Source organism: Tachyglossus aculeatus, chromosome 4, assembly GCF_015852505.1.
Source record: "Tachyglossus aculeatus isolate mTacAcu1 chromosome 4, mTacAcu1.pri, whole genome shotgun sequence".
In the NCBI taxonomy this organism is placed as follows: domain Eukaryota; kingdom Metazoa; phylum Chordata; class Mammalia; order Monotremata; family Tachyglossidae; genus Tachyglossus; species Tachyglossus aculeatus.
Window position 1 is genome coordinate 73861559 of NC_052069.1, and position 14951 is coordinate 73876509.

Sequence of the window (14951 nt, forward strand, 5' to 3'; positions counted from 1 at the left end):
TAGGTCCAGTGCACAGAGATTAGTTATTTGGAGATTTCTTTCAGAAGAATCCTGAACTCATCTAAAATCAGGAGGAATGTAATACCAGCACAAATCAAATCCTTGCAAAATACATAGCCCCTTTAATCCCAAGCATCCTAGATGTAAGTCACCAATCTTAAATGTGTTAGCAACACTCATGTTGGCTTACGATGAACCATTTCTGAGAATGAATCAGGAAAATCTCAAAAACCAAGATCTGCCCTACTTAAAAGCCAAAAGGAAAGCTTGCCTGGATAGGTTTTGGGAGAAGTGGTTTAGGTTTGGAAGATTCTGGCAGCCGAAGTTTGCACCAATAATCCTGTCTTTCGTCCCTTTGCCTTGGTGGATGCCTGGGAGACCAGAGAGATTGAGACCTCCTCTATCCTTCACCTAGGTGGTGGATGGCTCCTCACTGCTTATCCACCTTTCACCTGCAGGGACTGGACCTTAGAAAACAAGTGTGGAGAGAGTATTCCCACTGATTACCAGATATTTTGTGGAGATGTTGCTATGGCAGAGAACACCACCAAACATTCAGAATTCAGTGCATGAGCAATAAGTTACCTTAATTTCTGTTTGTCACTTTAATAGAATGGCTACAAGAAGAAATTGTAGCTTCTTTGCTTCCTGTCTTGGTAATAAGAAAAAAAATATGCCCTTTTACTGGTCATTTTAAAATCTCTGTCTAGATCCAGATTTAGTGAATCATTTACTGATAGCAGGATGACTTCCACAGGTCTGGTACACTAACCCCAGTGAACAGTAACCTCTATAAATCTGCAAAGAGTAAGAGTATTCTTGGTACAGTTGCTTTAGAAACTTCAAATACTATAGCCTCAGAAACTTTCAGTGCAGTATTTCAAAAAAGGTTTAAGGACTCCTCACTTCTCCTTTGTACCAGAGTCAGTCTGTTTGATTATTTATAAGAACTTAAGCTCCTATCCCACAACCGATGTAGGTGAAATAGTTGTCTAGAAAAATGCAGAGCTAGGCAAATAAACACATTTTGAGAAGGAATGAGCAGTCCTTACAGGTTAGAACAAAGATTTTTTAGGTGAAAACTAAATTTTCCCTTAAAAATACTGTATCAAAACTGGTATCCTTCCACTCGTTTCAGAAGTAGTGAAGGCTATCACTTTTGCTAAAGCTCCTCATAGATTACCAATGAATCTCTCCCAATTAAGATCAAGCTCTGTCCTATGTTTGTAAACATGCTCACATAAATACAATGAGATAGATGCCCTTGGGGTCAAAACCTGCAATATTGTTTGAAAATGCCTGTCCTGAGTCATCTTGGCTGCGAGGGTCAGAACAGTATTCTATCAGCTCAACATCCTGTTTCTGGTATTGACCCCAAAATAAGGTAGAATGAGAGTTGTTTCCTTACTGGTAGAATTTTTATTAAGACCTAATTATGTTCAAAGCACTGTATTAAGCTGTGGGGGGTAAACATTTTGAACACAATCCCTGTTCCACACTATCTCAGGGGGAGAGGCCAGACACAAAATATAGGAATATATGATAAATACCAAACAAGAAAAAATTAAAACTTCAATAGTTAAAAGTATAGATAAAAATAAGTAGCAATAACAAACTTTCTTAGAGGGGACAGTCGTCTGGCTGTTAACAAACCAGGGTTACAAAGGGCCCACAGTTGTCCCAGCATTCACAAAAGGTTTTATTGACTTTACTTCCTTAGCTGACAGTTGGGAGAGGAGAGGCTTCCCCAGACAGCAGATATTACCTTTCTAGAGAAAGAGATCTGAGTCTTATGGATTTTTGGTGCTTCATTAGTCCGCCAAACAGGTTAGCTTTTTAAAGTAAGAATGCTACTCACTTTCAGGTTCCAAGGTGAAAGGAATGTTACCAGTTTTGAGCAGACCAATAAGCAATACATGTCCATATGGATGAGCTGTCCCTGAATCTGGTTTACTGCTACTCCTGTTTTTATTATTGGAGTCATTCTTTATAAGCTCTTTTTGTGGGAGGATCTATGTTGTCCTGTTGATTTGGATTATTTGCCACAGTTTTAAGTAAGAGCAAAGCACATTCATTCATTCATCCATTCAATCGTATTTATTGAGTGCTTACTGTGTGCAGAGCACTGTACTAAGCACTTGGGAAGGACAAGTCATCAACCTATAGACATGGTCCCTACCCAACAATGGGCTCACAGTCTAGAAGGGGAAGACAGACAACCAAACAAAACATGTAGACAGGTGTCAAAATCGTCAGAACAAATGGAATTATAGCTATATTCACATCATTAACAAAACAAATGGAATAGTAAATATGTACAAGTAACATAAATAGAGTAATAAATCTGTACAAATATATATACAGGTGCTGTGGGGAGGGGAAGGAGGTAGGGCTGGTGGGGGATGGAGAGGAGGAGAGGAAAAAGGGGGCTCAGTCTGGGAAGGCCTCTTGGAGAAGGTGAGCTCTCAGTAGGGCTTTGAAGGGAGGAAGAGAGCTAGCTTGGCAGGTCACTGAAAAATCTGGGGCTTCAGATCCATGTTATTTCTACAAGACACAATGCCTCCAATGCTTCAGCAATTCTCTGCCAAAACCTGCTTTAGTGAACAATGTAGGAGGTGCAGTATTCTGTTTTCTACAACTCTTTCTATGTCCTACTGGATAACAAAAAACAATCAAAGGCCATACTTATTTTAAGTATATTAATAATAATAATAATAATAATGGTATTTGTTAAGTGCATACTATGTGCCAGGCACTGTTCTAAGCACTGGGGTAGATGCAAGATAATCAGCTTGGACACAGTCCCTTTCCCACATAGGGCTCACAGCCTCAATCCCCATTTTACAGATGAGAGAACTGAAGCCCAGAGAAGTGAAGTGACTTGCCCAAGGTGACACAGCAGATAAGTTCCGGAGCTAGGATTAGAACCCAGATCCTTCTGACTCCTAGGCTGTGCTCTATCCACTAGGCCACGTTTTTAATTCCAGCTCTACCACAGGCCTGTTATGCGGCCTTTTAGTAGCACATAGCTAGTCTGTGCCTCAGTTACTTCATCTGGCTAAGAGAGGTAGAATGACATCTTTAACTCTTAGATTGTGAAACCCATATATGACCATAAGCATTTACAAACATGTCTTTAAACTCAGTGGTCCTTCCCTATCTTTAATTTAGTGTAGAATAGAAGCTCCTTGGAGGCAGTGATCTGTCTATGAACATCATTGTACTGTTCCAATGTAGTGTGCTACAGGGCTCTACCCAGTGAAAGTGCTTAATCAATAGTATCGATTTAATGTATTTATCTGAAGGAAGAGTAAGCATCATCAGCAAGATCCACAGCACTTTTGTATACATCTGTAATTTATTTATTCATATTATATTAATTTGTGGGAGGGGAAGCATTGGAAGCATTGTGTCTTGTAGAAATAGCATGGCCCCCTTTTTCCTCTCCTCCTCTCCGTCCCCCCCGCCCTACCTCCTTCCCCTCCCCACAACCTCCTCCTCTAGGTTGTGAGCTCACTGTGGGCAGGGAATGTATCTGGTTATTCAGTCAGTTAGTTGTACTTATTGAGCACTTACCATGTGCAGAGCACACTGTACTAAGCACTTGGGAGAGTACAATCCAGCAATGTAACACCTTTCCTCCCATAAAGTGTTTACTCTCTAGTTAAGGAGTAAAGGGTTAAACTTACATATAAAAGAAATGCATTCCTGTCTCCCAACCAGGAGAAAAATCAATCAATCAATCAATTGTAGTTATTGAGGCTTTACTGTGTACAGAGCACTGCAGTAAGTGTTTGAGAGAATACAATATTAACATTATTAATATTAACATGGTAGGCATGTTCCTAACCCACAAGGACTTATAAAGTGGATGGGGAGCTTACAGTCCTACAGTAATTGATCAATCAGTTGTTGAACATTTATAAATCCTAAGTGGTTGAAGGTGCATGTGTAGAAAATGCCCAGAGGTTACACATCCAAGTATAGAGAAAGAATTGGCATGATGCAAAATAGAGTGAGTGTGAGGGTTGAATGAGGAGTCAAAAATGACCCAAGATGGCAGTTTTTTGGAACAGAAAGATGGTGGTGGTGCTGTCTAATGAGATGGGGAAATTCATGAAAAGAGGAAATTGGAAAGAGGATTTTAGAAGGAAAAATGCATTCCATTTTAGACAATTTCACTTTAACATGTTAGTGGGATATCCTTGCGAGATTGTCCTTGGGATTAGAAGAAATGAAAAATGACCTAAAACCATTCAAGTCTCTGTAAATTCCTGTGGCTTTTCCCCTCTCCCACTCTTTGGCTCTCCTGATCTCCCTGCCTTCAGTCTTCAATAGTGCAGGCACTTTGGCAACTCCGCATACTAATCCCTTGAAGAAATATCCCAAGAATGGACTGCTTCCTTAAGTTTGGGATACAGCCTGTTTTCTACAATTGATTTTTTTAAAATAAAGCTTTTTTGTGCTAAAACATAATGCTAGAAAGGAAAATTTGAAAATGTATCAATAGAAATCCAAATATTGATATTTCTCATTATCAATATAGCTCCTTTGGAATTCTATCAACCAAGTGTAAATGTAAAAGACATGATGATTTACAATTTACGATTGTCCTGGCCTTTTCTATTTAAGAAGAGAGCATATGCCAATGGAAATGTAAAATCTCCCAAAATTCCAAAGGGCTCAGCATTTCAAAATGCTAAGTATAGAAGTGGGAAAAGAGAATTTCTATCCATGGGAGAGGAGAAAGAGCTAAGGAGGACTTCCATAAGAAAGTCCCTTAGAGAGAAAATGCTAAAATGTCTCCTTTGTGGGCCCACAAATTAACCAATAATCAATCAATGCCATCTTTATATTGTACTCTGTCAAGTGCTTAGTACAGTGCTTTACACACAGTATGCACTCAATAAGTATGATTGAATGAATCTTTTGAGTACCTAGTATTCTCCATCTATTCTGTTTTCCATCTTTGCTCACTCCTTTGGTGAACACATTCGCTCCCATGGCTTCAACTATCATCTCTATGCTGATGACACCCAAATCTACATCTCCACCCCTCTTCTCTCTCCCTCCCTCCAGGCTCATATCTCCTCTTGCCTTTAGAACATCTCCATCTGGATGTCTGCCCATCATCTAAAACTCAACATGTCCAAGACTGAACTCCTTTATCTTCCTTCCCAAACCCTGACTTTCCCGTCAGTGTAGGCAGCACTACCACCCTTCCCATCTCACAAGCCCGCAACCTTGGTGTCATCCTTGACTCTGCTCTCTCATTCACCACACACATCCAATCCATCACCAAAACCTGCTGGTCTCACCTCCACAACATTGCCAAGATCCACCCTTTCCTCTCCATCCAAACCACTTCCTTGCTGGGTCAATCTCTCATCCTATCCTGACTGAGTTACTGCATCAGCCGCCTTTCTGATCTCCCCTCCTCCTGTCTCTCCCCACTTCAGTCTATACTTCACTCTGCTGCCCGGAGTATCTCTGTACAAAAACGCTCTGGGCATGTCATTCCCCTCCTCAAAAAACTCCAGTGGTTGACTATCAACCTTCAAATCAAGCAAAAACTCCTCACTCTTGGCTTCAAGGCTGTCCATCACCTTGCCCCCTCCTACCTCACCTCCCTTCTCTCCTTCTACAACACAGCCCTCACACTCTGCACCTCTGCCACTAACCTTCTCATTGTGCCTCGTTCTCGCCTGTCTTGCCATCGACCTCTGGCTCTCATCCTACCTCTGGCCTGGAATGCCCTCCCTCCAGAAATCCACCAAACTAGCTCTCTTCCTTCCTTCAAAGCCCCACTGAGAGCCCTCCTCCTCCAGGAGGACTTCCCAGACTGAGCCCCCCTTTTTCCTCTCCTTCTCCTCCTCCCTACCCCATCGCCCCCTCCCTCCTTCTGCCCTACTCCCTCCCCCTCCCCACAGTATTTGTGTGTATTTGTACATATTTATTACTCTATTTATTAATGATATGTATATAGATATAATTCTATTTATTCTGATGGTACTGACACCTGTCTACTTGTTTTGTTTTCTGTCTCCCCCTTCTAGACTGTGAACCCATTGTTGGGTAGGGACCGTCTCCTTATGTTGCCAATTTGTTCTTCCCAAGTGCTTAGTGCAGTGCTCTGTACACAGAAAGCACTCAATAAACACAATTGAATGAATCAATGAATGAATCAATGAATACTACCTGCAGAACATTATACTAGACACTATGGAGAATATAATTGAAGGGAGATGGGCCTTAAGCATCTTGGGAGGAAGAGGATGAATTTGGGGTGCAGGAAAAAAAAGTAAAGCTTATTAGGAACAGGGAAGATAGAGGGTTACGAAAGTGAGAGAGCCAGGAAGGGATTTTCGGAATAATTTTCACTTACCAGAAGGCTTGATCATTACATCAGGTTTGACTCTGGACCTGACCCTAATTAATATTATACATCTATGGGAAACCACAAACTACAATCCAGCCATTCAAGACGCAGCTGAATTGTAAAGGAACCCAACTCAGCTTTTTTGTAGGGTATAGAGGAAAGATTAATTATGAGAGGCAGCCATCTTCATTGCACTCTCAAGATTTAATTTAAGTGATTTTCCAGTCCTCTGGAGTTATTATGTAGTTTTGGAAAAGTTAATAAGTACATACATGAAGGAAAGAATCACACTAGAAATTCTGTTTGAAAAGTTAAATTGAAGATAAAAATTTGGGAGATATTTCCTAGAATTTTTTTTCATTTGTCCATTACCTTTTAAAATGCATAATAATGCTAAGAGTAGGAAAACGCATATTTCCTAAAAATTATATTCATAAAAGAGTAGTTCAGCATACTTCGGAAATTGTTCAGCGGCTAATTCTTCAATCTACAACCTACTGATTTCATAACAAAAATAGCAGAAGAAATGGTACCAGAAGTATTTATAAAGCATCTACCATGCACGGGAAGGGCACCCTACTAAGGCGCCCTACTATTGGTGATCGTTAAAAAGAAATAAGACATGGTCACTGCAGGTCTTGAGGAGTTTGTGACCTAATGGAGACATCCAAGGGGAGATGTCCTGAAGGCAGGAGGAAATACAATACTGCAGAGAAGGAGAAAGGTCAGGGCTGGTTATGAAGATTTGGGAATCATCTCCAAGAGATAGTAGTTGAAGCCATGGAAGTGAAGGAGTTTTCCAAGGGAGTGAGGGTAGATGGAGAATAGAAGGGAACTTACAACTGTGCCTAGAGGGACTCCCACAGTTAAGGGGTGGAAGGCAGTGGAGAAGCCTAGAAAAGGCCAACAAAAGAGACTGAGAATGAGTGGCCAGAGTGATAGCAGGAGAACCAGGGGAGAAAAGTGTCAGTGAAGCCAAGGTTGGATAATGTTTCCAGGAGAAGAGAACTAAAAACAAGGCAACGCAGATGACATGTAGAATGGATATTAGGTTATATCATTAATTTTTTTAAAAAGTGGCATGAGTCTTTTGAACAATATCAGAGAAGCTAAAGCAAGTAAGTTTAGATGTAAAAAAGTCTGTGGGAGAAAGCATTCAATTTATTCTCAAAGCAAAAATTTAAACCAACATCAAAACACTCATCCTTTTAATAGCACAAGGCTTTGAGAAGTTGAATTTTAATCTCAGTATAATTGTAAACCAGGGAGAAAGGTTCCCTAGAGATTCTTCCTCCCCACTGACCCATGAATGAAACGTATAATAGTAATTAAAATATTTGTTAAATATTATCCCTTAGGAATGTGTCTCTATCTTTGACTGATGAAGGATGTGTTCAGGAATAATTAACAAAGTTTTGTAACTCGTGGCATCTCTTTTAGATTTACCTGAAATTTGCTGGCTCTACCACAGGCATCCTAGCTCTTTATTATCTCTAGATGGCTTCAGTTTGTATTTAATGCTGCAAAACCTTCAAGATCTTGATTCCAATTAAGAAGACCTATGAAACAAAGGAATAGTCTCCTGTCTCCTCCATCTTATTAAAATTGTATTACAAATGTATTGCTTATGTAAAATGAAAACCATAGACAATTAGCAAAATATATTTACTGAATATAGTCACAGTTGTGTCTATGGTTAAACTAATTTCAAATCTATGTTATGATGTTGTTTGTGCTTCTATCATTTTCATCTTTCCTCATGTATCTATTGCCAAAATCCTTCCTTCATTATTCTCAGAATGTGGCTCCTGGAAGGTTAGGGACCACATCTCATTCTCTCCTGTGTATTTTACTCCCGTGCGTACTACAGTTCTTTGCACATATTGGGCAGTTAGTATATATCCTCACAGTTCATATATTCTTTTTTTATGGTATTTAAGTGGAGTAGACACGAGCTAATTAGGTTGGACCAGTCAGTGTCCCACATGGGGCTTCTGGTCTTTGTCCCCATTTACAGATGAGGTGAAGAATGCATAGAGAAGTTAAGTGGCTTGCCCAAGGTACCACAGTAGATAAGTGGCAGAGTCAGGATTAGAACTCAGGTCCTTCTGACCTCCAGGCCCATTGCTATCCACTAGGCCATGCTACCTACTTCTCCTTATATCCTCATTAGATGATATATATATATATATATATATATATATATATATATATCAGTGGTATTTATTGAGCTCTTACTACATGCAGAGCACTGTACTAAGCACTTGGGAGAGTACAATACAACATAATTAGCAGTCACGTTCCCTGCTCATAATGAGCTTACTTGTATATGTATACATACAAATATTTCATATATGTTTAGTATAATACATACAATATATTATAGGCTTATCCTAATATCCTTATATTCTGTTAACTTCTCCCCTATCTGTAATTGATTTAATGACTGTTTCTTCTGCTAGATTGTAAACTCCTTGAAGGCAGGGCTAATGTTTCTAAATTTATTGTCTTCTCCCTAAGTCCTCTGAACACAGTTGAGGCCCAGTAACTACTGATTGATCTCACTATTTTAAGTATTTCTTTACCAAAAAGAAGGTGCAGTGTTGCCCTCTAGAAATTTCAAAGTAGGTTTGAAATATAATCTTATTATTACAACTGCACTTTTGATAAACTAAGGAGCGGCAAGATATTTAGTGCTCTGAGGTGATAATGATATATGGTAAATTTAGCCTGGTTTTACTTTGAAACTGTGGAACATTTTCTATTGACCCTTTGACCACATGCTTCCCATTATCTCACTGTTCACAAACTACCCCAACCAACTCCACCTGTTTGTTCAAGCAATTCCACCACAGTCTAGATGGAAGAACTGTGAACTCCATGTAGGGTAAGGACTGTATCCCACCTGGGGATCTTGTATCTACCCCAGTACTTAGCACAGTGCATGACGCATAGTAATCACTTAACAAACATTATTATTGTCATTATTACTATCACTATCATTATCATCATTACCATTGTTATTCCAAGCACTAAGGAATAGAATTGATCACGTTGTGCCTAAAGTGCAGTGAGAAAACAACCTAAACCAGAATCAATTAAATGAAGTATTCATTTTCAATTTTACATTGCCACTGTAACAGGCACTTCATCAAGTAAAAAATAATCATGTTAACAAAATAATATAGCTACTGTAATATAATATAGCTGGATCATTCAAATCTTAAAGAAAAATGACATGGAGCTAAAAGGTGGCATATTGTTCCATGAATGATGGAGAACTTAGAAACTAATTAAAGAGAAATTGCCATTCTGTAAGAGCCAAACCAGGTGTGTAACATCCAGTGACATCATAAAGGTAGGAATAAAAAGATTATAATTTGATGACCAAAAACACTTTTTCCTGTTCGAATCCCACATTGTGTGGACATTTCTGAATTAGATATTTTGTTCCTTTTTGATTCAATTCATTCATTCAATCGTATTTATTGAGCGCTTACTGTGTCAATGTGTTGACTCCATTCTTCAGCACATATCTCTAGAGAGATTCAGAAATTACACTTCTCCATTGTCCTAAATGAAAAGACTGTAGCACAGAATGTCCCATAGAAATGAAAACTCCTACATAATGTATCTCATAAAAGTGATATCATTACATTAAGCTTGTACCTTTAGGTGGGTAACAGTCCATTGAAGCTCAGAATATAGAAAGTATGTTTTGCTGCTTTAGTGATGTAATTTATTTATTTTAATGTCTGTCCTCCTCCACAGAGTGTTAGCTCATTGTGGACAGGGAATATGTCTGTTTATTGTTATATTGTACTCTCCCAAATGCTTAGTACAATGCTCTATGCACAGTAAACACTTAAAAAATATGGTTGATTGGCTGATTTTTAGCTGGCACACTTGTAACACTAGATGGACTGCTCCATGAGAGTCATGGGACCTGGGTTGTAATCCTGGATCAGTCACTTGTCTGCAGTGTATCCTTTGGCAAATTGCTTAACTTCTTTGTGTCTCAGTTTCCTCATCAGTAAAATGAGGATTCAATATGTGTTCTCTTGTCTTAGTAGTCCGTGAGACCCATGCGGGACAAGACTGTGTCTAACAGGATTACCTCATGTCTACCCCAGCACTTGGTTCAGTGCCTGGCACATAGTACTGATTAAATATGATAATAATACTACTACTAATAATAATGAAAAAGCTTCCTGGGGAGGTACCATAACTTCCTAAGGCAGGCAAAAACGTCCTGGGACTATTGAGAATGCCTAGATCTGCTTGTTACAAAATGCTGTTGTTTCTACCTTTATCTCATCTCTTCACCCAAATTGCTACCACACTGACCCAAGAACTGACCATATGCTGCCTTGACTATTATATCTGCCTCTTTGCTGACCTCCCAGCCTCTTTTTTCTCCCCTCTCCACTCCATGCTGCCTAGATCATTTTTCGAAAAAAAGCCTCAAGTTCCACAATTTTCCCTCTCTTCGAAAACCTCCAGTGGCTGCTCCTCAACCTCCTCATTAAACAAAATCTCCTCAACATTGCATTTAAAGCCCTCAGTCAGCTTTCTCCATCCTACCTATCTTCCCCTATTACACCCTAAGCAATGTACTTTGCTCCTCTAAAACCAAACTATTCACTGTGTCTTAGTCTCATCTTTCCACTGTCTACTCTCTCTTCCTTCCAAACTGGCAGACCACCAATCTCCCCATCTTCAAAGCCCTAAACAAATCACATCTCCTCCAAGAGGATACTTCTAGACCGTGAGCCTGCTGTTGGGTAGGGACCGTCTCTATATGTTGACAACTTCTACTTCCCAAGCACTTAGTACAGTGCTCTGCACACAGTAAGTGCTTAATAAATATGACTGAATGAACGAATGAAAGAGTTCGTCCCTAAATGCTCACTTTCCCTATTTGTCCTCCATTCTGCATTACCTAAGCACTCTGGTCTGTACTCCTTAAATATTTTGATTTTCACCTCACCCCCACAGCATCTGTGGACATCTTTATCTGTAATTTACTTTAATGTCTGTTTCTCCCCATCTTTTGGACAGGAAATTTATTTACCAACTCTATTATACTGTATTCTCCCAAGTGCTTAGTATGGCATTCTGCATGCAGTAAATGCTCAATAAAATGCACTTATTGTTAATTTCACTCTTCTATACGGGATCAGAAGGAATGGACATACTGAAAAGGGGAAGTATACTTTTCTTCTGTTTAATTATAGACCTTGTAAGTGATCAAAATTGAACAGAATTACTACATTTATTTATTCACTCAGTATTCATTAATTCATTCAATTTTCCCAACAGTGCAACATGCTATCCACTTGCTTTCCTGCTAATACAAGTAAATCACTGTTTGGTCTCTCCCTCTGTCTTCTTAGAGCCAACAGGGCAGCAACCACTCCACCTCTACCTGTTCCCCCAATTCAGTCATTTCACCAATAACCCCAATAGCCAGTCTGTTTGGGTTTTTTTTATCTCTAAACTTTAAAATTTGGAAGTATTTCTAATGTAACAAATGAGTATGCCTCTTGTTACCCAAGCAGATAGATCCTGCCCAGGTGGTGCCCTGCCCAATGTTGAAGGAGATGGGGCCCATTGCTGGGAGCTAATAATTAATAAAAATATGCTACTTAAGTGCTTACTATGTGCCTAGCACTGTTCTAAGCACTAGGGTACATTCAAAGTAATCAGGTTGGACACAGTCGCTGCCCCACATGGGGCTCACATTCTTAATCCCCATTTTACAGGTGAGGTAACTGAGGCCCAGAGAAGTGAAGTGACTTTCCCAAGGTCACATAGAAGACATGTGGTGGAGCCGGGATTAGAACGCAGGCCTTTCTGACTCCCAGGCGTATGCTTTATTCTCTAAGCCGAACTGTGCCAACACGCTCCCAAGCGGAGCTCAAGACCCCAGCCTGGAGCATGTCTGCAGCATACAGAGGATGGGAGAGAAGGAGGGAATTTTGTCTCCACCGGGATGTGGGGGAGTGGTGAGGGGAGGGGAGTAGTGCTGGATCTGAGACCTGGTCAGATGCATGCATACTCACCACAAGTGACTGAAATCCCCTGTCTTCTCTCCTCAGGGATCAAAGCCCTTATTCCAGCCTTCTCTCACCCTCACCCATCATCCGATATATTCTGGAACTGAGTAGCATGCAGAGCTCAGCCCGACATACTCCTTTCCCTCCTGCTTCCCAGTGGTCAGCCCTCCTGTGGTGGGGAGCCACCTTCTGACACCCTGTTCTGTGGAATCTGGCAGAGGTCCAACCCCCATCATTTCACTTCTGCCCAGATCTCTGGTCCTGGACCCCGGCATCATGGTGACAGCAAAGCCAGGATGACAGGTTCCAGCATGGCCCACCAGGAAGAGTAGACTCTGGTGGTGGAGACCACTATTTTGCTTGTTTTCATTTGCTTTAGGGTCATGGGCAGCGTGACGCTGCAGATGGAAGTTGAAGAGGGACTGTCTCTAGATGTTGCCAACTTGTCCTTCCCAAGCGCTTAGTACAGTGCTCTACACACTGTAAGCGCTCAATAAGTATGAATGGGAAGGGATTGCGACTGAGTCAGATGCGGGGAGGCCGGCGGACCCCGCGGGAGCCGGTCGTGATGGGAGTAGAGGAAGTGCATGATGACTGCGAGTTTCGTTGGAGGTGGTATAAAATGGGGAGCAAAACGTGGTTCCCCAGGGCCTGGTGGTCATTGGGTTTCCCCCTCGTCCCCCTCTCCATCCCCCCATCTTACCTCCTTCTCTTCCCCACAGCACCTATATATATGTATATATGTTTGTACATATTTATTACTCCATTTATTTTACTTGTACATATCTATTCTATTTATTTTATTTTGTTAGTATGTTTGGTTTTGTTCTCTGTCTCCCCCTTTTAGACTGTGAGCCCACTGTTGGGTAGGGACTGTCTCTATATGTTGCCATCTTGTACTTCCCAAGTGCTTAGTACAGTGCTCTGCACACAGTAAGCGCTCAATAAATACGACTGATTGATTGATTCTAGGCACTATACTAAGTGCTGGAGTAGATACAAGATAATCAAGTTGGGCACGGTCCATGTCCCACATGGGGCTCATAGACGTGTCTGTTTATTGTTGTATTATACTCTCCCAAGCACTTAGTACAGTGCTCTGCAGATACTAAGCACTCAATAAATACAATTGAATGAATGCATGACTGAATAGTTTTAGCCACATTTTATAGTTGAGGGAACTGAGGCATAGAGAAGTTAAGCAACTTGCTCAAGGTCACAAAGCTGACAAGATCTGGGTACAGAGAGAGATGGTTAGCTAGAGGAGAGCAAGTTTTGCAGTCTGAGATACTACAGATGAAGAGAGGAGCAGGGTAAAGAAGGTAACAGCTGGTATCAAACTTTGAAGCCAATAGTCAGGAGCTTTTGTCAAATAAAAAGTGAAATTTTGGCGTTTTTTATGAAATTTGATAAGCACTAAGTGCCTATACTATGATCTGGCGTAGAAAAAGAGTAATCAGTTCGGACACAGTCGTTGTCCCACATGGGGCTCGCCGTCTTAATCCTCAGTTTCCAGATGAGGTAACTGAGGCATAGAGAAGTAAAGTGATTTACCCGAGGACACATTGCATGTATATGGAGAAGTAGAAATTAGAACACAGGTATTTAATAATAATGATAATGATGGCATTTGTTAAGCACTTATTATGTGCGAAGCACTGTTCTAAGTGCTGGGGGGATACAAGGTGATCAGGTTGTCCCATTGGGGGCTCACAACAATCCCCATTTTACAGTTGAGGTAACTGAGGCTCGGATAAGTTAAGTGACTTGCCCAAAGTCACATAGCTGACAAGTGGTGGAGCTGGGATTAGAAGCCATGACCTCTGGCTCCCAAGCCCAGGCTCTTTCCACTGAGCCACGCTGCTTCTGGCTCCCTGGCCGATACTATATTGATTAGACCATGCTGCTTCTCATTACCCATCTCCAGTTACAATTCAACACTTTTATCTCTTAGCCCTTGACCAAACATGTTATATTTTACATTTGGAGAAATTTTAAAAAAGAATGGCTTTTCCTTTCAATGATTCTAATAAAGAGGCTTAGCCATCAAGAAATATTAAGAAAACAATAAAAAGGAAAGACTTTTTTCCATCAATGAAATTCATAGCCTGTTTCCAAGACTGCAAAATAGGGATTCAATACCTGTTCTACCTCCTACTTCGATTGTGACCCCCATGTGTGACAGGGACTGTATCTGGCCTAATTAACTTATATCAACCTTAGCACTTAGAACAGTACTTGAAGCATAGTAAGCACTTAAATACCATAACAAAAACAAACAATTAGTAAATTAAATTCCTTAATCACATCATGCTTTTTCCTTCAGCAGTAGCCTTGCTTCTAAATGCGTTTGAAACCTCTGAATGATAGAGTGAATTGTTTTTCATCCCAATGATATTTAGAGTAGATTGTTAACACATTGTTCATAACTGCGCTCTTATTATAGAAAATGACCTTAATAGGTTTTTTATAGAGGTGTTGTGATATATAAACACTCTTTTGAGAATAACTTG